Source organism: Schistocerca gregaria, chromosome 3, assembly GCF_023897955.1.
Source record: "Schistocerca gregaria isolate iqSchGreg1 chromosome 3, iqSchGreg1.2, whole genome shotgun sequence".
Classification (NCBI taxonomy): Eukaryota; Metazoa; Arthropoda; class Insecta; order Orthoptera; family Acrididae; genus Schistocerca; species Schistocerca gregaria.
In genome coordinates this window covers 20,590,215-20,615,719 of record NC_064922.1, presented here as the reverse complement: position 1 = coordinate 20,615,719, position 25,505 = coordinate 20,590,215, and the positions used below count along the sequence as shown (strand labels likewise).

Sequence of the window (25,505 nt, the reverse complement as noted above, 5' to 3'; positions counted from 1 at the left end):
AGTGAGGGTGTCTTTCAGGTTTCGTGCATTCTGTATCGAATCGTAGTTGGACACAATGAAAGTGGCACGCATAACGTCGAAAATAGAGTTCAGACACCGCTCTGAGTAAGACGAACGTGTTGTCCAGCTCTAGACTTCAATGACGTTAAGCCGTGATACCTAAGACAGATCTGCACTCGATGACACCACGATAACAGCCGGTCCCCACACTTACATCTTGCTCTCCTTATGACAGTATACATCATATCAGTCTGTGACGCTGGTTTTGCAACTTCTTGCGTGCGTTTATGTTCGCTGCGACCAACACTTACCATGCACTGACCACAAAACATGGAGGAGCCGGGGCTTGAAACCGAGACCGTTCACAAGCTAAGCGAACGATCTGCCAACTGAGCTACAGCTACACACACGACCAAGCTTGGCTATTCTCCATTCTTTGCGACTCTGATGTGCACGGACTCGATGGTTGGTTGGTTTGTAGCGGCGAAGGTACCAGAATACAAAGGCGCGGACACGTTCATATACACAAGAGTTCCAAGTAGTTTCGATGCTCTGGTATTACGAATGCAAATTCGGTCTGTTTTGAACGTCTTAAATTGAAAGGGCGGTCACAAATTGGTCCATTTCACTCCTTGTCCACAATCACACAGCACCTGAGGTAACAAGCACATCTCAAGCCCCATTGTGCTCTCCATTGTTCATGCCAACTCAGTGCCTCGCTCTTTGCTACTGTGTCAAACTCTTGTCGTCCAACTGCAAAACACTGGGACACAACAAGTTTCCGCTTCCCCTTTGCACTGATCGTACTACGAAACGATCCCCAAACTTGGCAATCACCCATGCAGATGACTTTTCCGACTTTACACGACGCTCACGCTAGTGACAGCCTTATTTATAGTTCGACGTCGCGCCAAAGCGAATGAGCACATTTCGCCTACGGCTTAGGCCGCTCTTCTAGTGTGGCTGCCCTGTGTCTGCAGGCAGCGAGGGGCTGCAAGCTTTCTGTGTTCGCACCTATATCACCTGTGCTTCCTTGTCAGAGACAGACTATCGCAAAACATACAACTCACTCCATGAATTGATTGCTACGGCATCTGTTATCAGCAGTCACAACCAGCAACACCAGTAGCAGCCGACTGCACGCAAAGAATGGGAACGTGCAGTGGGATTTACGTGAAATCGGCGCAATTGTGGATGCTAATCGTTCGCTTGTATCTGCCTACACACCTCTTGCATGGCAAGGTGCGCATGTAGGTGTGTTAAAAATTCTGGAGGCGCTGGGTATCGTTCCCAGTACCTCTCGCACGCTAAGCGAGCGCTCTACCATCTGAGCTACGCCCACCCCCCGATAACTAGTAGTGCTACATACAGTCATATCAACGTCACAGACCCTTGCACTCTCATTATTCCGCAGACAAACACTACTCTCTATGTATCAGTGATGGTGTCTTTCAGGTTTCGTGCATTCTGTATCGAATCGTAGTTGGCCACAATGAAAGTGGCACGCATAACGTCGAAAATAGATTTCAGACACCGCTCTGAGTAAGACGAACGTGTTGTCCACCTCTAGACTTCAATGACGTTAAGCCGTGATACCTAAGACAGATCTGCACTCGATGACACCACGATAACAGCCGGTCCCCACACTTACATCTTGCTCTCCTTATGACAGTATACATCATATCAGTCTGTGACGCTGGTTTTGCAACTTCTTGCGTGCGTTTATGTTCGCCGCGACCAACACTTACCATGCACTGACCACAAAACATGGTGAAGGCGGGACTTGAACCCGAGACCGTTCACACGCTAAGCGAACGATCTGCCAACTGAGCTACAGCTACACACACGACCAAGCCTGGCTATTCTCCATTCTTTGCGACTCTGATGTGCACGGACACGATGGTTGGTTGGTTTGTAGCGGCGAAGGTACCAGAATACAAAGGCGCGGACACGTTCATATACACAAGAGTTCCAAGTAGTTTCGATGCTCTGGTATTACGAATGCAAATTCCGTCTGTTTTGAACGTCTTAAATTGAAAGGGCGGTCACAAATTGGTCCATTTAACTCCTTGTCCACAATCACACAGCACCTGAGGTAACAAGCACATCTCGAGCCCCATTGTGCTCTCCATTGTTCATGCCAACTCAGTGCCTCGCTCTTTGCTACTGTGTAAAACTCTTGTCGTCCAACTGCAAAACACTGGGACACAACAAGTTTCCGGGTCCCCATTGCACTGATCGAACTACGAAACGCTCCCCAAACTTGGCAATCACCCATGCAGATTACTTTTCCGACTTTACACGACGCTCACGCTAGTGACAGCCTTATTTATAGTTCGACGTCGCGCCAAAGCGAATGAGCACATTTCGCCTACGGCTTAGGCCGCTCTTCTAGTGTGGCTGCCCTGTGTCTGCAGGCAGCGAGGGGCTGCAAGCTTTCTGTGTTCGCACCTATATCACCTGTGCTTCCTTGTCAGAGACACACTATCGCAAAACATACAACTCACTCCATGAATTGATTGCTACGGCATCTGTTATCAGCAGTCACAACCAGCAACACCAGTAGCAGCCGACTGCACGCAAAGAATGGGAACGTGCAGTGGGATTTACGTGAAATCGGCGCAATTGTGGATGCTAATCGTTCGCTTGTATCTGCCTACACACCTCTGCCGGTTGGGAATTATTCCACTTGCATGGCAAGGTGCGCATGTAGGTGTGTTAAAAATTCTGGAGGCGCTCTACCATCTGAGCTACGCCCACCCCCCCGATAACTAGTAGTGCTACATACAGTCATATCAACGTCACAGACCCTTGCACTCCCATTATTCCGCAGACAAATACTACTCTCTATGTATCAGTGAGGGTGTCTTTCAGGTTTCGTGCATTCTGTATCGAATCGTAGTTGGCCACAATGAAAGTGGCACGCATAACGTCGAAAATAGAGTTCAGACACGGCTCTGAGTAAGACGAACGTGTTGTCCACCTCTAGACTTCAATGACGTTAAGCCGTGATACCTAAGACAGATCTGCACTCGATGACACCACGATAACAGCCGGTCCCCAGACTTACATCTTGCTCTCCTTATGACAGTATACATCATATCAGTCTGTGACGCTGGTTTTGCAACTTCTTGCGTGCGTTTATGTTCGCTGCGACCAACACTTACCATGCACTGACCACAAAACATGGAGGAGCCGGGGCTTGAAACCGAGACCGTTCACACGCTAAGCGAACGATCTGCCAACTGAGCTACAGCTACACACACGACCAAGCCTGGCTATTCTCCATTCTTTGCGACTCTGATGTGCACGGACACGATGGTTGGTTGGTTTGTAGCGGCGAAGGTACCAGAATACAAAGGCGCGGACACGTTCATATACACAAGAGTTCCAAGTAGTTTCGATGCTCTGGTATTACGAATGCAAATTCCGTCTGTTTTGAACGTCTTAAATTGAAAGGGCGGTCACAAATTGGTCCATTTCACTCCTTGTCCACAATCACACAGCACCTGAGGTAACAAGCACATCTCAAGCCCCATTGTGCTCTCCATTGTTCATGCCAACTCAGTGCCTCGCTCTTTGCTACTGTGTCAAACTCTTGTCGTCCAACTGCAAAACACTGGGACACAACAAGTTTCCGCTTCCCCTTTGCACTGATCGTACTACGAAACGATCCCCAAACTTGGCAATCACCCATGCAGATGACTTTTCCGACTTTACACGACACTCACGCTAGTGACAGCCTTATTTATAGTTCGACGTCGCGCCAAAGCGAATGAGCACATTTCGCCTACGGCTTAGGCCGCTCTTCTAGTGTGGCTGCCCTGTGTCTGCAGGCAGCGAGGGGCTGCAAGCTTTCTGTGTTCGCACCTATATCACCTGTGCTTCCTTGTCAGAGACCGACTATCGCAAAACATACAACTCACTCCATGAATTGGTTGCTACGGCGTCTGTTATCAGCAGTCACAACCAGCAACACCAGTAGCAGCCGACTGCACGCAAAGAATGGGAACGTGCAGTGGGATTTACGTGATATCGGCGCAATTGTGGATGCTAATCGTTCGCTTGTATCTGCCTACACACCTCTTGCATGGCAAGGTGCGCATGTAGGTGTGTTAAAAATTCTGGAGGCGCTGGGTATCGATCCCAGTACCGCTCGCACGCTAAGCGAGCGCTCTACCATCTGAGCTACGCCCACCCCCCGATATCAAGTAGTGCTACATACAGTCATATCAACGTCACAGACCCTTGCACTCCCATTATTCCGCAGACAAACACTACTCTCTATGTATCAGTGAGGGTGTCTTTCAGGTTTCGTGCATTCTGTATCGAATCGTAGTTGGACACAATGAAAGTGGCACGCATAACGTCGAAAATAGAGTTCAGACACCGCTCTGAGTAAGACGAACGTGTTGTCCACCTCTAGACTTCAATGACGTTAAGCCGTGATACCTAAGACAGATCTGCACTCGATGACACCACGATAACAGCCGGTCTCCACACTTACATCTTGCTCTCCTTATGACAGTATACATCATATCAGTCTGTGACGCTGGTTTTGCAACTTCTTGCGTGCGTTTATGTTCGCTGCGACCAACACTTACCATGCACTGACCACAAAACATGGAGGAGCCGGGGCTTGAAACCGAGACCGTTCACACGCTAAGCGAACAATCTGCCAACTGAGCTACAGCTACACACACGACCAAGCCTGGCTATTTTCCATTCTTTGCGACTCTGATGTGCACGGACACGATGGTTGGTTGGTTTGTAGCGGCGAAGGTACCAGAATACAAAGGCGCGGACACGTTCATATACACAAGAGTTCCAAGTAGTTTCGATGCTCTGGTATTACGAATGCAAATTCCGTCTGTTTTGAACGTCTTAAATTGAAAGGGCGGTCACAAATTGGTCCATTTCACTCCTTGTCCACAATCACACAGCACCTGAGGTAACAAGCACATCTCGAGCCCCATTGTGCTCTCCATTGTTCATGCCAACTCAGTGCCTCGCTCTTTGCTACTGTGTAAAACTCTTGTCGTCCAACTGCAAAACACTGGGACACAACAAGTTTACGCGTCCCCATTGCACTGATCGTACTACGAAACGATCCCCAAACTTGGCAATCACCCATGCAGATGACTTTTCCGACTTTACACGACGCTCACGCAACGCTCACGCTAGTGACAGCCTTATTTATAGTTCGACGTCGCGCCAAAGCGAATGAGCACATTTCGCCTACGGCTTAGGCCGCTCTTCTAGTGTGGCTGCCCTGTGTCTGCAGGCAGCGAGGGGCTGCAAGCTTCCTGTGTTCGCACCTATATCACCTGTGCTTCCTTGTCAGAGACAGACTATCGCAAAACATACAACTCACTCCATGAATTGATTGCTACGGCATCTGTTATCAGCAGTCACAACCAGCAACACCAGTAGCAGCCGACTGCACGCAAAGAATGGGAACGTGCAGTGGGATTTACGTGAAATCGGCGCAATTGTGGATGCTAATCGTTCGCTTGTATCTGCCTACACACCTCTGCCGGTTGGGAATTATTCCACTTGCATGGCAAGGTGCGCATGTAGGTGTGTTAAAAATTCTGGAGGCGCCCTACCATCTGAGCTACGCCCACCCCCCCGATAAATAGTAGTGCTACATACAGTCATATCAACGTCACAGACCCTTGCACTCCCATTATTCCGCAGACAAACACTACTCTCTATGTATCAGTGAGGGTGTCTTTCAGGTTTCGTGCATTCTGTATCGAATCGTAGTTGGCCACAATGAAAGTGGCACGCATAACGTCGAAAATAGAGTTCAGACACCACTCTGAGTAAGACGAACGTGTTGTCCACCTCTAGACTTCAATGACGTTAAGCCGTGATACCTAAGACAGATGTGCACTCGATGACACCACGATAACAGCCGGTCCCCACACTTACATCTTGCTCTCCTTATGACAGTATACATCATATCAGTCTGTGACGCTGGTTTTGCAACTTCTTGCGTGCGTTTATGTTCGCTGCGACCAACACTTACCATGCACTGACCACAAAACATGGAGGAGCCGGGGCTTGAAACCGAGACCGTTCACACGCTAAGCGAACGATCTGCCAACTGAGCTACAGCTACACACACGACCAAGCCTGGCTATTTTCCATTCTTTGCGACTCTGATGTGCACGGACACGATGGTTGGTTGGTTTGTAGCGGCGAAGGTACCAGAATACAGAGGCGCGGACACGTTCATATACACAAGAGTTCCAAGTAGTTTCGATGCTCTGGTATTACGAATGCAAATTCCGTCTGTTTTGAACGTCTTAAATTGAAAGGGCGGTCACAAATTGGTCCATTTCACTCCTTGTCCACAATCACACAGCACCTGAGGTAACAAGCACTTCTCAAGCCCCATTTTGCCCTCCATTGTTCATGCCACCTCAGTGCCTCGCTCTTTGCTACTGTGTAAAACTCCTGTCGTCCAACTGCAAAACACTGGGACACAACAAGTTTCCGCTTCCCCTTTGCACTGATCGTACTACGAAACGATCCCCAAACTTGGCAATCACCCATGCAGATGACTTTTCCGACTTTACACGACGCTCTCGCTAGTGACAGCCTTATTTATAGTTCGACGTCGCGCCAAAGCGAATGAGCACATTTCGCCTACGGCTTAGGCCGCTCTTCTAGTGTGGCTGCCCTGTGTCTGCAGGCAGCGAGGGGCTGCAAGCTTCCTGTGTTCGCACCTATATCACCTGTGCTTCCTTGTCAGAGACAGACTATCGCAAAACATACAACTCACTCCATGAATTGATTGCTACGGCATCTGTTATCAGCAGTCACAACCAGCAACACCAGTAGCAGCCGACTGCACGCAAAGAATGGGAACGTGCAGTGGGATTTACGTGAAATCGGCGCAATTGTGGATGCTAATCGTTCGCTTGTATCTGCCTACACACCTCTGCCGGTTGGGAATTATTCCACTTGCATGGCAAGGTGCGCATGTAGGTGTGTTAAAAATTCTAGAGGCGCTGGGAATCGATCCCAGTACCTCTCGCACGCTAAGCGAGCGCTCTAACATCTGAGCTACGCCCACCCCCCCGATAACTAGTAGTGCTACATACAGTCATATCAACGTCACAGACCCTTGCACTCCCATTATTCCGCAGACAAACACTACTCTCTGTATATCAGTGAGGGTGTCTTTCAGGTTTCGTGCATTCTGTATCGAATCGTAGTTGGCCACAATGAAAGTGGCACGCATAACGTCGAAAATAGAGTTCAGACACCGCTCTGAGTAAGACCAACGTGTTGTCCACCTCTAGACTTCAATGACGTTAAGCCGTGATACCTAAGACAGATCTGCACTCGATGACACCACGATACCAGCCGGTCCCCACACTTACATCTTGCTCTCCTTATGACAGTATACATCATATCAGTCTGTGACGCTGGTTTTGCAACTTCTTGCGTGCGTTTATGTTCGCTGCGACCAACACTTACCATGCACTGACCACAAAACATGGAGGAGCCGGGGCTTGAAACCGAGACCGTTCACACGCTAAGCGAACGATCTGCCAACTGAGCTACAGCTACACACACGACCAAGCCTGGCTATTCTCCATTCTTTGCGACTCTGATGTGCACGGACACGATGGTTGGTTGGTTTGTAGCGGCGAAGGTACCAGAATACAAAGGCGCGGACACGTTCATATACACAAGAGTTCCAAGTAGTTTCGATGCTCTGGTATTACGAATGCAAATTCCGTCTGTTTTGAACGTCTTAAATTGAAAGGGCGGTCACAAATTGGTCCATTTCACTCCTTGTCCACAATCACACAGCACCTGAGGTAACAAGCACATCTCAAGCCCCATTGTGCTCTCCATTGTTCATGCCAACTCAGTGCCTCGCTCTTTGCTACTGTGTCAAACTCTTGTCGTCCAACTGCAAAACACTGGGACACAACAAGTTTCCGCTTCCCCTTTGCACTGATCGTACTACGAAACGATCCCCAAACTTGGCAATCACCCATGCAGATGACTTTTCCGACTTTACACGACGCTCACGCTAGTGACAGCCTTATTTATAGTTCGACGTCGCGCCAAAGCGAATGAGCACATTTCGCCTACGGCTTAGGCCGCTCTTCTAGTGTGGCTGCCCTGTGTCTGCAGGCAGCGAGGGGCTGCAAGCTTTCTGTGTTCGCACCTATATCACCTGTGCTTCCTTGTCAGAGACCGACTATCGCAAAACATACAACTCACTCCATGAATTGATTGCTACGGCATCTGTTATCAGCAGTCACAACCAGCAACACCAGTAGCAGCCGACTGCACGCAAAGAATGGGAACGTGCAGTGGGATTTACGTGAAATCGGCGCAATTGTGGATGCTAATCGTTCGCTTGTATCTGCCTACACACCTCTGCCGGTTGGGAATTATTCCACTTGCATCGCAAGGTGCGCATGTAGGTGTGTTAAAAATTCTGGAGGCGCTGGGTATCAATCCCAGTACCTCTCGCACGCTAAGCGAGCGCTCTAACATCTGAGCTACGCCCACCCCCCGATAACTAGTAGTGCTACATACAGTCATATCAACGTCACAGACCCTTGCACTCCCATTATTCCGCAGACAAACACTACTCTCTATGTATCAGTGAGGGTGTCTTTCAGGTTTCGTGCATTCTGTATCGAATCGTAGTTGGACACAATGAAAGTGGCACGCATAACGTCGAAAATAGAGTTCAGACACCGCTCTGAGTAAGACGAACGTGTTGTCCACCTCTAGACTTCAATGACGTTAAGCAGTGATACCTAAGACAGATCTGCACTCGATGACACCACGATAACAGCCGGTCCCCACACTTACATCTTGCTCTCCTTATGACAGTATACATCATATCAGTCTGTGACGCTGGTTTTGCAACTTCTTGCGTGCGTTTATGTTCGCTGCGACCAACACTTACCATGCACTGACCACAAAACATGGAGGAGCCGGGGCTTGAACCCGAGACCGTTCACACGCTAAGCGAACGATCTGCCAACTGAGCTACAGCTACACACACGACCAAGCCTGGCTATTTTCCATTCTTTGCGACTCTGATGTGCACGGACACGATGGTTGGTTGGTTTGTAGCGGCGAAGGTACCAGAATACAAAGGCGCGGACACGTTCATATACACAAGAGTTCCAAGTAGTTTCGATGCTCTGGTATTACGAATGCAAATTCCGTCTGTTTTGAACGTCTTAAATTGAAAGGGCGGTCACAAATTGGTCCATTTCACTCCTTGTCCACAATCACACAGCACCTGAGGTAACAAGCACATCTCGAGCCCCATTGTGCTCTCCATTGTTCATGCCAACTCAGTGCCTCGCTCTTTGCTACTGTGTAAAACTCTTGTCGTCCAACTGCAAAACACTGGGACACAACAAGTTTCCGCGTCCCCATTGCACTGATCGTACTACGAAACGCTCCCCAAACTTGGCAATCACCCATGCAGATGACTTTTCCGACTTTACACGACGCTCACGCAACGCTCACGCTAGTGACAGCCTTATTTATAGTTCGACGTCGCGCCAAAGCGAATGAGCACATTTCGCCTACGGCTTAGGCCGCTCTTCTAGTGTGGCTGCCCTGTGTCTGCAGGCAGCGAGGGGCTGCAAGCTTCCTGTGTTCGCACCTATATCACCTGTGCTTCCTTGTCAGAGACAGACTATCGCAAAACATACAACTCACTCCATGAATTGATTGCTACGGCATCTGTTATCAGCAGTCACAACCAGCAACACCAGTAGCAGCCGACTGCACGCAAAGAATGGGAACGTGCAGTGGGATTTACGTGAAATCGGCGCAATTGTGGATGCTAATCGTTCGCTTGTATCTGCCTACACACCTCTGCCGGTTGGGAATTATTCCACTTGCATGGCAAGGTGCGCATGTAGGTGTGTTAAAAATTCTGGAGGCGCCCTACCATCTGAGCTACGCCCACCCCCCCGATAACTAGTAGTGCTACATACAGTCATATCAACGTCACAGACCCTTGCACTCCCATTATTCCGCAGACAAACACTACTCTCTATGTATCAGTGAGGGTGTCTTTCAGGTTTCGTGCATTCTGTATCGAATCGTAGTTGGCCACAATGAAAGTGGCACGCATAACGTCGAAAATAGAGTTCAGACACCACTCTGAGTAAGACGAACGTGTTGTCCACCTCTAGACTTCAATGACGTTAAGCCGTGATACCTAAGACAGATCTGCACTCGATGACACCACGATAACAGCCGGTCCCCACACTTACATCTTGCTCTCCTTATGACAGTATACATCATATCAGTCTGTGACGCAGGTTTTGCAACTTCTTGCGTGCGTTTATGTTCGCTGCGACCAACAATTACCATGCACTGACCACAAAACATGGAGGAGCCGGGGCTTGAAACCGAGACCGTTCACACGCTAAGCGAACGATCTGCCAACTGAGCTACAGCTACACACACGACCAAGCCTGGCTATTCTCCTTTCTTTGCAACTCTGATGTGCACGGACACGATGGTTGGTTGGTTTGTAGCGGCGAAGGTACCAGAATACAGAGGCGCGGACACGTTCATATACACAAGAGTTCCAAGTAGTTTCGATGCTCTGGTATTACGAATGCAAATTCCGTCTGTTTTGAACGTCTTAAATTGAAAGGGCGGTCACAAATTGGTCCATTTCACTCCTTGTCCACAATCACACAGCACCTGAGGTAACAAGCACTTCTCAAGCCCCATTTTGCCCTCCATTGTTCATGCCAACTCAGTGCCTCGCTCTTTGCTACTGTGTAAAACTCCTGTCGTCCAACTGCAAAACACTGGGACACAACAAGTTTCCGATTCCCCTTTGCACTGATCGTACTACGAAACGATCCCCAAACTTGGCAATCACCCATGCAGATGACTTTTCCGACTTTACACGACGCTCTCGCTAGTGACAGCCTTATTTATAGTTCGACGTCGCGCCAAAGCGAATGAGCACATTTCGCCTACGGCTTAGGCCGCTCTTCTAGTGTGGCTGCCCTGTGTCTGCAGGCAGCGAGGGGCTGCAAGCTTCCTGTGTTCGCACCTATATCACCTGTGCTTCCTTGTCAGAGACAGACTATCGCAAAACATACAACTCACTCCATGAATTGATTGCTACGGCATCTGTTATCAGCAGTCACAACCAGCAACACCAGTAGCAGCCGACTGCACGCAAAGAATGGGAACGTGCAGTGGGATTTACGTGAAATCGGCGCAATTGTGGATGCTAATCGTTCGCTTGTATCTGCCTACACACCTCTGCCGGTTGGGAATTATTCTACTTGCATGGCAAGGTGCGCATGTAGGTGTGTTAAAAATTCTAGAGGCGCTGGGAATCGATCCCAGTACCTCTCGCACGCTAAGCGAGCGCTCTAACATCTGAGCTACGCCCACCCCCCCCCGATAACTAGTAGTGCTACATACAGTCATATCAACGTCACAGACCCTTGCACTCCCATTATTCCGCAGACAAACACTACTCTCTGTGTATCAGTGAGGGTGTCTTTCAGGTTTCCTGCATTCTGTATCGAATCGTAGTTGGCCACAATGAAAGTGGCACGCATAACGTCGAAAATAGAGTTCAGACACCGCTCTGAGTAAGACCAACGTGTTGTCCACCTCTAGACTTCAATGACGTTAAGCCGTGATACCTAAGACAGATCTGCACTCGATGACACCACGATACCAGCCGGTCCCCACACTTACATCTTGCTCTCCTTATGACAGTATACATCATATCAGTCTGTGACGCTGGTTTTGCAACTTCTTGCGTGCGTTTATGTTCGCTGCGACCAACACTTACCATGCACTGACCACAAAACATGCAGGAGCCGGGGCTTGAAACCGAGACCGTTCACACGCTAAGCGAACGATCTGCCAACTGAGCTACAGCTACACACACGACCAAGCCTGGCTATTCTCCATTCTTTGCGACTCTGATGTGCACGGACACGATGGTTGGTTGGTTTGTAGCGGCGAAGGTACCAGAATACAAAGGCGCGGACACGTTCATATACACAAGAGTTCCAAGTAGTTTCGATGCTCTGGTATTACGAATGCAAATTCCGTCTGTTTTGAACGTCTTAAATTGAAAGGGCGGTCACAAATTGGTCCATTTCACTCCTTGTCCACAATCACACAGCACCTGAGGTAACAAGCACATCTCAAGCCCCATTGTGCTCTCCATTGTTCATGCCAACTCAGTGCCTCGCTCTTTGCTACTGTGTCAAACTCTTGTCGTCCAACTGCAAAACACTGGGACACAACAAGTTTCCGCTTCCCCTTTGCACTGATCGTACTACGAAACGCTCCCCAAACTTGGCAATCACCCATGCAGATGACTTTTCCGACTTTACACGACGCTCACGCAACGCTCACGCTAGTGACAGCCTTATTTATAGTTCGACGTCGCGCCAAAGCCAATGACCACATTTCGCCTACGGCTTAGGCCGCTCTTCTAGTGTGGCTGCCCTGTGTCTGCAGGCAGCGAGGGGCTGCAAGCTTCCTGTGTTCGCACCTATATCACCTGTGCTTCCTTGTCAGAGACCGACTATCGCAAAACATACAACTCACTCCATGAATTGATTGCTACGGCATCTGTTATCAGCAGTCACAACCAGCAACACTAGTAGCAGCCGACTGCACGCAAAGAATGGGAACGTGCAGTGGGATTTAAGTGAAATCGGCGCAATTGTGGATGCTAATCGTTCGCTTGTATCTGCCTACACACCTCTGCCGGTTGGGAATTATTCCACTTGCATCGCAAGGTGCGCATGTAGGTGTGTTAAAAATTCTGGAGGCGCTGGGTATCAATCCCAGTACCTCTCGCACGCTAAGCGAGCGCTCTAACATCTGAGCTACGCCCACCCCCCGATAACTAGTAGTGCTACATACAGTCATATCAACGTCACAGACCCTTGCACTCCCATTATTCCGCAGACAAACACTACTCTCTATGTATCAGTGAGGGTGTCTTTCAGGTTTCGTGCATTCTGTATCGAATCGTAGTTGGACACAATGAAAGTGGCACGCATAACGTCGAAAATAGAGTTCAGACACCGCTCTGAGTAAGGCCAACGTGTTGTCCACCTCTAGACTTCAATGACGTTAAGCCGTGATACCTAAGACAGATCTGCACTCGATGACACCACGATAACAGCCGGTCCCCACACTTACATCTTGCTCTCCTTATGACAGTATACATCATATCAGTCTGTGACGCTGGTTTTGCAACTTCTTGCGTGCGTTTATGTTCGCCGCGACCAACACTTACCATGCACTGACAACAAAACATGGAGAAGCCGGGACTTGAACCCGAGACCGTTCACACGCTAAGCGAACGATCTGCCAACTGAGCTACAGCTACACACACGACCAAGCCTGGCTATTCTCCATTCTTTGCGACTCTGATGTGCACGGACACGATGGTTGGTTGGTTTGTAGCTGCGAAGGTACCAGAATACAAAGGCGCGGACACGTTCATATACACAAGAGTTCCAAGTAGTTTCGATGCTCTGGTATTACGAATGCAAATTCCGTCTGTTTTGAACGTCTTAAATTCAAAGGGCGGTCACAAATTGGTCCATTTCACTCCTTGTCCACAATCACACAGCACCTGAGGTAACAAGCACATCTCGAGCCCCATTGTGCTCTCCATTGTTCATGCCAACTCAGTGCCTCGCTCTTTGCTACTGTGTAAAACTCTTGTCGTCCAACTGCAAAACACTGGGACACAACAAGTTTCCGCGTCCCCATTGCACTGATCGTACTACGAAACGCTCCCCAAACTTGGCAATCACCCATGCAGATGACTTTTCCGACTTTACACGACGCTCACGCTAGTGACAGCCTTATTTATAGTTCGACGTCGCGCCAAAGCGAATGAGCACATTTCGCCTACGGCTTAGGCCGCTCTTCTAGTGTGGCTGCCCTGTGTCTGCAGGCAGCGAGGGGCTGCAAGCTTCCTGTGTTCGCACCTATATCACCTGTGCTTTCGTTGTCAGAGACAGACTATCGCAAAACATACAACTCACTCCATGAATTGATTGCTACGGCATCTGTTATCAGCAGTCACAACCAGCAACACCAGTAGCAGCCGACTGCACGCAAAGAATGGGAACGTGCAGTGGGATTTACGTGAAATCGGCGCAATTGTGGATGCTAATCGTTCGCTTGTATCTGCCTACACACCTCTGCCGGTTGGGAATTATTCTACTTGCATTGCAAGGTGCGCATGTAGGTGTGTTAAAAATTCTGGAGGCGCTGGGTATCGATCCCAGCACCTCTCGCACGCTAAGCGAGCGCTTGCATAGCAAGGTGCGCATGTAGGTGTGTTAAAAATTCTGGAGGCGCTGGGTATCAATCCCAGTACCTCTCGCACGCTAAGCGAGCGCTCTACCATCTGAGCTACGCCCACCCCCCCCCCCCCCCCCCCCGATAACTAGTAGTGCTACATACAGTCATATCAACGTCACAGACCCTTGCACTCCCATTATTCCGCAGACAAACACTACTCTCTATGTATCAGTGAGGGTGTCTTTCAGGTTTCGTGCATTCTGTATCGAATCGTAGTTGGCCACAATGAAAGTGGCACGCATAACGTCGAAAATAGAGTTCAGACACCGCTCTGAGTAAGACCAACGTGTTGTCCACCTCTAGACTTCAATGACGTTAAGCCGTGATACCTAAGACAGATCTGCACTCGATGACACCACGATACCAGCCGGTCCCCACACTTACATCTTGCTCTCCTTATGACAGTATACATCATATCAGTCTGTGACGCTGGTTTTGCAACTTCTTGCGTGCGTTTATGTTCGCTGCGACCAACACTTACCATGCACTGACCACAAAACATGGAGGAGCCGGGGCTTGAAACCGAGACCGTTCACACGCTAAGCGAACGATCTGCCAACTGAGCTACAGCTACACACACGACCAAGCCTGGCTATTCTCCATTCTTTGCGACTCTGATGTGCACGGACACGATGGTTGGTTGGTTTGTAGCGGCGAAGGTACCAGAATACAAAGTCGCGGACACGTTCATATACACAAGAGTTCCAAGTAGTTTCGATGCTCTGGTATTACGAATGCAAATTCCGTCTGTTTTGAACGTCTTAAATTGAAAGGGCGGTCACAAATTGGTCCATTTCACTCCTTGTCCACGATCACACAGCACCTGAGGTAACAAGCACATCTCAAGCCCCATTGTGCTCTCCATTGTTCATGCCAACTCAGTGCCTCGCTCTTTGCTACTGTGTCAAACTCTTGTCGTCCAACTGCAAAACACTGGGACACAACAAGTTTCCGCTTCCCCTTTGCATTGATCGTACTACGAAACGCTCCCCAAACTTGGCAATCACCCATGCAGATGACATTTCCGACTTTACACGACGCTCACGCTAGTGACAGCCTTATTTATAGTTCGACGTCGCGCCAAAGCGAATGAGCACATTTCGCCTACGGCTTATGCCGCTCTTCTAGTGTGGCTGCTCTGTGTCTGCAGGCAGCGAGGGGCTGCAAGCTTCCTGTGTTCGCACCTATATCACCTGTGCTTCCTTGTCAGAGACAGATTATCGCAAAACATACAACTCACTCCATGAATTGATTGCTACGGCATCTGTTATCAGCAGTCACAACCAGCAACACCAGTAGCAGCCGACTGCACGCAAAGAATGGGAACGTGTAGTGGGATTTACGTGAATTCGGCGCAATTGTGGATGCTAATCGTTCGCTTGTATCTGCCTACACACCTCTGCCGGTTGGGAATTATTCCACTTGCATAGCAAGGTGCGCATGTAGGTGTGTTAAAAATTCTGGAGGCGCTGGGTATCGATCCCAGTACCTCTCGCACGCTAAGCGAGCGCTTGCATAGCAAGGTGCGCATGTAGGTGTGTTAATAATTCTGGAGGCGCTGGGTATCGATCCCAGTACCTCTCGCACGCTAAGCGAGCGCTCTACCATCTGAGCTACGCCCACCCCCCCCCCCCCCCCGATAACTAGTAGTGCTACATACAGTCATATCAACGTCACAGACCCTTGCACTCCCATTATTCCGCAGACAAACACTACTCTCTATGTATCAGTGAGGGTGTCTTTCAGGTTTCGTGCATTCTGTATCGAATCGTAGTTGGACACAATGAAAGTGGCACGCATAACGTCGAAAATAGAGTTCAGACACCGCTCTGAGTAAGACGAACGTGTTGTCCACCTCTAGACTTCAATGACGTTAAGCCGTGATACCTAAGACAGATCTGCACTCGATGACACCACGATAACAGCCGGTCCCCACACTTACATCTTGCTCTCCTTATGACAGTATACATCATATCAGTCTGTGACGCTGGTTTTGCAACTTCTTGCGTGCGTTTATGTTCGCTGCGACCAACACTTACCATGCACTGACCACAAAACATGGAGGACCCGGGGCTTGAACCCGAGACTGTTCACACGCTAAGGGACCGATCTGCCAACTGAGCTACAGCTACACACACGACCAAGCCTGGCTATTCTCCATTCTTTGCGACTCTGATGTGCACGGACACGATGGTTGGTTGGTTTGTAGCGGCGAAGGTACCAGAATACAAAGGCGCGGACACGTTCATATACACAAGAGTTCCAAGTAGTTTCGATGCTCTGGTATTACGAATGCAAATTCCGTCTGTTTTGAACGTCTTAAATTGAAAGGGCGGTCACAAATTGGTCCATTTCACTCCTTGTCCACAATCGCACAGCACCTGAGGTAACAAGCACATCTCGAGCCCCATTGTGCTCTCCATTGTTCATGCCAACTCAGTGCCTCGCTCTTTGCTACTGTGTAAAACTCTTGTCGTCCAACTGCAAAACACTGGGACACAACAAGTTTCCGCGTCCCCATTGCACTGATCGTATTACGAAACGCTCCCCAAACTTGGCAATCACCCATGCAGATGAGTTTTCCGACTTTACACGACGCTCACGCTAGTGACAGCCTTATTTATAGTTCGACGTCGCGCCAAAGCGAATGAGCACATTTCGCCTACGGCTTAGGCCGCTCTTCTAGTGTGGCTGCCCTGTGTCTGCAGGCAGCGAGGGGCTGCAAGCTTCCTGTGTTCGCACCTATATCACCTGTGCTTCCTTGTCAGAGACAGACTATCGCAAAACATACAACTCACTCCATGAATTGATTGCTACGGCATCTGTTATCAGCAGTCACAACCAGCAACACCAGTAGCAGCCGACTGCACGCAAAGAATGGGAACGTGCAGTGCGATTTACGTGAAATCGGCGCAATTGTGGATGCTAATCGTTCGCTTGTATTTGCCTACACACCTCTGCCGGTTGGGAATTATTCCACTTGCATGGCAAGGTGCGCATGTAGGTGTGTTAAAAATTCTGGAGGCGCTGGGTATCGATCCCAGTACCTCTCACACGCTAAGCGAGCGCTCTACCATCTGAGCTACGCCCACCCCCCCGATAGCTAGTAGTGCTACATACAGTCATATCAACGTCACAGACCCTTGCACTCCCATTATTCCGCAGAGAAACACTACTCTCTATGTATCAGTGAGGGTGTCTTTCAGGTTTCGTGCATTCTGTATCGAATCGTAGTTGGACACAATGAAAGTGGCACGCATAACGTCGAAAATAGAGTTCAGACACCGCTCTGAGTAAGACCAACGTGTTGTCCACCTCTAGACTTCAATGACGTTAAGCAGTGATACCTAAGACAGATCTGCACTCGATGACACCACGATAACAGCCGGTCCCCACACTTACATCTTGCTCTCCTTATGACAGTATACATCATATCAGTCTGTGACGCTGGTTTTGCAACTTCTTGCGTGCGTTTATGTTCGCTGCGACCAACACTTACCATGCACTGACCACAAAACATGGAGGAGCCGGGGCTTGAAACCGAGACCGTTCACACGCTAAGCGAACGATCTGCCAACTGAGCTACAGCTACACACACGACCAAGCCTGGCTATTCTCCATTCTTTGCGACTCTGATGTGCATTGACACGATGGTTGGTTGGTTTGTAGCGGCGAAGGTACCAGAATACAAAGGCGCGGACACGTTCATATACACAAGAGTTCCAAGTAGTTTCGATGCTCTGGTATTACGAATGCAAATTCCGTCTGTTTTGAACGTCTTAAATTGAAAGGGCGGTCACAAATTGGTCCATTTCACTCCTTATCCACAATCACACAGCACCTGAGGTAACAAGCACATCTCGAGCATCATTGTGCTCTCCATTGTTCATGCCAACTCAGTGCCTCGCTCTTTGCTACTGTGTAAAACTCTTGTCGTCCAACTGCAAGACACTGGGACACAACAAGTTTCCGCGTCCCCATTGCACTGATTGTATTACGAAACGCTCCCCAAACTTGGCAATCACCCATGCAGATGACTTTTCCGACTTTACACGACGCTCACGCAACGCTCACGCTAGTGACAGCCTTATTTATAGTTCGACGTCGCGCCAAAGCGAATGAGCACATTTCGCCTACGGCTTATGCCGCTCTTCTAGTGTGGCTGCTCTGTGTCTGCAGGCAGCGAGGGGCTGCAACCTTCCTGTGTTCGCACCTATATCACCTGTGCTTCCTTGTCAGAGACAGACTATCGCAAAACATACAACTCACTCCATGAATTGATTGCTACGGCATCTGTTATCAGCAGTCACAACCAGCAACACCAGTAGCAGCCGACTGCACGCAAAGAATGGGAACGTGCAGTGGGATTTACGTGAAATCGGCGCAATTGTGGATGCTAATCGTTCGCTTGTATCTGCCTACACACCTCTGCCGGTTGGGAATTATTCCACTTGCATGGCAAGGTGCGCATGTAGGTGTGTTAAAAATTCTGGAGGCGCTGGGTATCGATCCCAGTACCTCTCGCACGCTAAGCGAGCGCTCTACCATCTGAGCTACGCCCACCCCCCCCCGATAACTAGTAGTGCTACATACAGTCATATCAACGTCACAGACCCTTGCACTCCCATTATTCCGCAGACAAACACTACTCTCTATGTATCAGTGAGGGTGTCTTTCAGGTTTCTTGCATTCTGTATCGAATCGTAGTTGGACACAATGAAAGTGGCACGCATAACGTCGAAAATAGAGTTCAGACACCGCTCTGAGTAAGACGAACGTGTTGTCCACCTCTAGACTTCAATGACGTTAAGCCGTGATACCTAAGACAGATCTGCACTCAATGACACCACGATAACAGCCGGTCCCCACACTTACATCTTGCTCTCCTTATGACAGTATACATCATATCAGTCTGTGACGCTGGTTTTGCAACTTCTTGCGTGCGTTTATGTTCGCTGCGACCAACACTTACCATGCACTGACCACAAAACATGGAGGAGCCGGGGCTTGAAACCGAGACCGTTCACACGCTAAGCGAACGATCTGCCAACTGAGCTACAGCTACACACACGACCAAGCCTGGCTATTCTCCATTCTTTGCGACTCTGATGTGCACGGACACGATGGTTGGTTGGTTTGTAGCGGCGAAGGTACCAGAATACAAAGGCGCGGACACGTTCATATACACAAGAGTTCCAAGTACTTTCGATGCTCTGGTATTACGAATGCAAATTCCGTCTGTTTTGAACGTCTTAAATTGAAAGGGCGGTCACAAATTGGTCCATTTCACTCCTTGTCCACAATCACACAGCACCTGAGGTAACAAGCACATCTCGAGCCCCATTGTGCTCTCCATTGTTCATGCCAACTCAGTGCCTCGCTCTTTGCTACTGTGTAAAACTCTTGTCGTCCAACTGCAAAACACTGGGACACAACAAGTTTCCGCGTCCCCATTGCACTGATCGTATTACGAAACGCTCCCCAAACTTGGCAATCACCCATGCAGATGACTTTTCCGACTCTACACGACGCTCACGCAACGCTCACGCTAGTGACAGCCTTATTTATAGTTCGACGTCGCGCCAAAGCGAATGAGCACATTTCGCCTACGGCTTAGGCCGCTCTTCTAGTGTGGCTGCCCTGTGTCTGCAGGCAGCGAGGGGCTGCAAGCTTCCTGTGTTCGCACCTATATCACCTGTGCTTCCTTGTCAGAGACAGACTATCGCAAAACATACAACTCACTCCATGAATTGATTGATACGGCATCTGTTATCAGCAGTCACAACCAGCAACACCAGTAGCAGCCGACTGCACGCAAAGAATGGGAACGTGCAGTGGAATTTACGTGAAATCGGCGCAATTGTGGATGCTAATCGTTCGCTTGTATCTGCCTACACACCTCTGCCGTTTGGGAATTATTCCACTTGCATCGCAAGGTGCGCATGTAGGTGTGTTAAAAATTCTGGAGGCGCTGGGTATCGATCCCAGTACCTCTCGCACGCTAAGCGAGCGCTCTACCATCTGAGCTACGCCCACCCCCCCGATAACTAGTAGTGCTACATACAGTCATATCAACGTCACAGACCCTTGCACTCACATTATTCCGCAGACAAACACTACTCTCTATGTATCAGTGAGGGTGTCTTTCAGGTTTCGTGCATTCTGTATCGAATCGTAGTTGGCCACAATGAAAGTGGCACGCATAACGTCGAAAATAGAGTTCAGACACCGCTCTGAGTAAGACCAACGTGTTGTCCACCTCTAGACTTCAATGACGTTAAGCCGTGATACCTGAGACAGATCTGCACTCGATGACACCACGATAACAGCCGGTCCCCACACTTACATCTTGCTCTCCTTATGACAGTATACATCATATCAGTCTGTGACGCTGGTTTTACAACTTCTTGCGTGCGTTTATGTTCGCTGCGACCAACACTTACCATGCACTGACCACAAAACATGGAGGAGCCGGGGCTTGAAACCGAGACCGTTCACACGCTAAGCGAACGATCTGCCAACTGAGCTACAGCTACACACACGACCAAGCCTGGCTATTCTCCATTCTTTGCGACTCTGATGTGCACGGACACGGTGGTTGGTTGGTTTGTAGCGGCGAAGGTACCAGAATACAAAGGCGCGGACACGTTCATATACACAAGAGTTCCAAGTACTTTCGATGCTCTGGTATTACGAATGCAAATTCCGTCTGTTTTGAACGTCTTAAATTGAAAGGGCGGTCACAAATTGGTCCATTTCACTCCTTGTCCACAATCACACAGCACCTGAGGTAACAAGCACATCTCGAGCCCCATTGTGCTCTCCATTGTTCATGCCAACTCAGTGCCTCGCTCTTTGCTACTGTGTAAAACTCTTGTCGTCCAACTGCAAAACACTGGGACACAACAAGTTTCCGCGTCCCCATTGCACTGATCGTATTACGAAACGCTCCCCAAACTTGGCAATCACCCATGCAGATGACTTTTCCGACTTTACACGACGCTCACGCTAGTGACAGCCTTATTTATAGTTCGACGTCGCGCCAAAGCGAATGAGCACATTTCGCCTACGGCTTAGGCCGCTCTTCTTGTGTGGCTGCCCTGTGTCTGCAGGCAGCGAGGGGCTGCAAGCTTCCTGTGTTCGCACCTATATCACCTGTGCTTCCTTGTCAGAGACAGACTATCGCAAAACATACAACTCACTCCATGAATTGATTGCTACGGCATCTGTTATCAGCAGTCACAACCAGCAACACCAGTAGCAGCCGACTGCACGCAAAGAATGGGAACGTGCAGTTGGATTTACGTGAAATCGGCGCAATTGTGGATGCTAATCGTTCGCTTGTATCTGCCTACACACCTCTGCCGGTTGGGAATTATTCCACTTGCATCGCAAGGTGCGCATGTAGGTGTGTTGAAAATTCTGGAGGCGCTGGGTATCGATCCCAGTACCTCTCGCACGCTAAGCGAGCGCTCTACCATCTGAGCTACGCCCACCCCCCCGATAACTAGTAGTGCTACATACAGTCATATCAACGTCACAGACCCTTGCACTCCCATTATTCCGCAGACAAACACTACTCTCTATGTATCAGTGAGGGTGTCTTTCAGGTTTCGTGCATTCTGTATCGAATCGTAGTTGGACACAATGAAAGTGGCACACATAACGTCGAAAATAGAGTTCAGACACCGCTCTGAGTAAGACCAACGTGTTGTCCACCTCTAGACTTCAATGACGTTAAGCCGTGATACCTAAGACAGATCTGCACTCAATGACACCACGATAACAGCCGGTCCCCACACTTACATCTTGCTCTCCTTATGACAGTATACATCATATCAGTCTGTGACGCTGGTTTTGCAACTTCTTGCGTGCGTTTATGTTCGCTGCGACCAACACTTACTATGCACTGACCACAAAACATGGAGGAGCCGGGGCTTGAAACCGAGACCGTTCACACGCTAAGCGAACGACCTGCCAACTGAGCTACAGCTACACACACGAGCAAGCCTGGCTATTCTCCATTCTTTGCGACTCTGATGTGCACGGACACGATGGTTAGTTGGTTTGTAGCGGCGAAGGTACCAGAATACAAAGGCGCGGACACGTTCATATACACAAGAGTTCCAAGTACTTTCGATGCTCTGGTATTACGAATGCAAATTCCGTCTGTTTTGAACATCTTAAATTGAAAGGGCGGTCACAAATTGGTCCATTTCACTCCTTGTCCACAATCACACAGCACCTGAGGTAACAAGCACATCTCGAGCCCCATTGTGCTCTCCATTGTTCATGCCAACTCAGTGCCTCGCTCTTTGCTACTGTGTAAAACTCTTGTCGTCCAACTGCAAAACACTGGGACACAACAAGTTTCCGCGTCCCCATTGCACTGATCGTATTACGAAACGCTCCCCAAACTTGGCAATCACCCATGCAGATGACTTTTCCGACTCTACACGACGCTCACGCAACGCTCACGCTAGTGACAGCCTTATTTATAGTTCGACGTCGCGCCAAAGCGAATGAGCACATTTCGCCTACGGCTTAGGCCGCTCTTCTTGTGTAGCTGCCCTGTGTCTGCAGGCAGCGAGGGGCTGCAAGCTTCCTGTGTTCGCACCTATATCACCTGTGCTTCCTTGTCAGAGACAGACTATCGCAAAACATACAACTCACTCCATGAATTGATTGCTACGGCATCTGTTATCAGCAGTCACAACCAGCAACACCAGTAGCAGCCGACTGCACGCAAAGAATGGGAACGTGCAGTGGGATTTACGTAAAATCGGCGCAATTGTGGATGGTAATCGTTCGCTTGTATCTGCCTACACACCTCTGCCGGTTGGGAATTATTCCACTTGCATGGCAAGGTGCGCATGTAGGTGTGTTAAAAATTCTGGAGGCGCTGGGTATCGACCCCAGTACCTCTCGCACGCTAAGCGAGCGCTCTACCATCTGAGCTACGCCCACCCCCCCGATAACTAGTAGTGCTACATACAGTCATATCAACGTCACAGACCCTTGCACTCCCATTATTCCGCAGACAAACACTACTCTCTATGTATCAGTGAGGGTGTCTTTCAGGTTTCGTGCATTCTGTATCGAATCGTAGTTGGACACAATGAAAGTGGCACGCATAACGTCGAAAATAGAGTTCAGACACCGCTCTGAGTAAGACCAACGTGTTGTCCACCTCTAGACTTCAATGACGTTAAGCAGTGATACCTAAGACAGATCTGCACTCGATGACACCACGATAACAGCCGGTCCCCACACTTACATCTTGCTCTCCTTATGACAGTATACATCATATCAGTCTGTGACGCTGGTTTTGCAACTTCTTGCGTGCGTTTATGTTCGCTGCGACCAACACTTACCATGCACTGACCACAAAACTTGGAGGAGCCGGGGCTTGAAACCGAGACCGTTCACACGCTAAGCGAACGATCTGCCAACTGAGCTACAGCTACACACACGACCAAGCCTGGCTATTCTCCATTCTTTGCGACTCTGATGTGCACGGACACGATGGTTGGTTGGTTTGTAGCGGCGAAGGTACCAGAATACAAAGGCGCGGACACGTTCATATACACAAGAGTTCCAAGTAGTTTCGATGCTCTGGTATTACGAATGCAAATTCCGTCTGTTTTGAACGTCTTAAATTGAAAGGGCGGTCACAAATTGGTCCATTTCACTCCTTGTCCCCAATCACACAGCACCTGAGGTAACAAGCACATCTCGAGCCCCATTGTGCTCTCCATTGTTCATGCCAAATCAGTGCCTCGCTCTTTGCTACTGTGTAAAACTCTTGTCGTCCAACTGCAAAACACTGGGACACAACAAGTTTCCGCGTCCCCATTGCACTGATCGTACTACGAAACGCTCCCCAAACTTGGCAATCACCCATGCAGATGACTTTTCCGACTTTACACGACGCTCACGCAACGCTCACGCTAGTGACAGCCTTATTTATAGTTCGACGTCGCGCCAAAGCGAATGAGCACATTTCGCCTACGGCTTAGGCCGCTCTTCTAGTGTGGCTGCCCTGTGTCTGCAGGCAGCGAGGGGCTGCAAGCTTCCTGTGTTCGCACCTATATCACCTGTGCTTCCTTGTCAGAGACAGACTATCGCAAAACATACAACTCACTCCATGAATTGATTGCTACGGCATCTGTTATCAGCAGTCACAACCAGCAACACCAGTAGCAGCCGACTGCACGCAAAGAATGGGAACGTGCAGTGGGATTTACGTGAAATCGGCGCAATTGTGGATGCTAATCGTTCGCTTGTATCTGCCTACACACCTCTGCCGGTTGGGAATTATTCCACTTGCATCGCAAGGTGCGCATGTAGGTGTGTTAAAAATTCTGGAGGCGCTGGGTATCGACCCCAGTACCTCTCGCACGCTAAGCGAGCGCTCTACCATCTGAGCTACGCCCACCCCCCCGATAACTAGTAGTGCTACATACAGTCATATCAACGTCACAGACCCTTGCACTCCCATTATTCCGCAGACAAACACTACTCTCTATGTATCAGTGAGGGTGTCTTTCAGGTTTCGTGCATTCTGTATCGAATCGTAGTTGGACACAATGAAAGTGGCACAACATAACGTCGAAAATAGAGTTCAGACACCGCTCTGAGTAAGACGAACGTGTTGTCCACCTCTAGACTTCAATGACGTTAAGCAGTGATACCTAAGACAGATCTGCACTCGATGACACCACGATAACAGCCGGTCCCCACACTTACATCTTGCTCTCCTTATGACAGTATACATCATATCAGTCTGTGACGCTGGTTTTGCAACTTCTTGCGTGCGTTTATGTTCGCTGCGACCAACACTTACCATGCACTGACCACAAAACATGGAGGAGCCGGGGCTTGAAACCGAGACCGTTCACACGCTAAGCGAACGATCTGCCAACTGAGCTACAGCTACACACACGACCAAGCCTGCCTATTCTCCATTCTTTGCGACTCTGATGTGCACGGACACGATGGTTGGTTGGTTTGTAGCGGCGAAGGTATCAGAATACAAAGGCGCGGACACGTTCATATACACAAGAGTTCCAAGTAGTTTCGATGCTCTGGTATTACGAATGCAAATT

General features: G+C 49.3%; 5 non-coding genes across 5 annotated transcripts; all 5 read right to left on the bottom strand.

Moving 5' to 3' along the window:
- Window positions 1-4,125: 4,125 nt before the first annotated feature.
- Window positions 4,126-4,199, bottom strand: Trnaa-agc (transfer RNA alanine (anticodon AGC)). The gene has a single exon. It is a non-coding gene; the product is annotated as a tRNA-Ala (tRNA).
- An 11,748-nt stretch (window positions 4,200-15,947) lies between these two features.
- Window positions 15,948-16,021, bottom strand: Trnaa-agc (transfer RNA alanine (anticodon AGC)). The gene has a single exon. It is a non-coding gene; the product is annotated as a tRNA-Ala (tRNA).
- Window positions 16,022-18,887: 2,866 nt separating this feature from the next.
- On the bottom strand, window positions 18,888-18,961 carry Trnaa-agc (transfer RNA alanine (anticodon AGC)). The gene has a single exon. It is a non-coding gene; the product is annotated as a tRNA-Ala (tRNA).
- A 1,399-nt stretch (window positions 18,962-20,360) lies between these two features.
- On the bottom strand, window positions 20,361-20,434 carry Trnaa-agc (transfer RNA alanine (anticodon AGC)). The gene has a single exon. It is a non-coding gene; the product is annotated as a tRNA-Ala (tRNA).
- A 1,386-nt stretch (window positions 20,435-21,820) lies between these two features.
- Window positions 21,821-21,894, bottom strand: Trnaa-agc (transfer RNA alanine (anticodon AGC)). Its single transcript has one exon. It is a non-coding gene; the product is annotated as a tRNA-Ala (tRNA).
- Window positions 21,895-25,505: the final 3,611 nt, after the last annotated feature.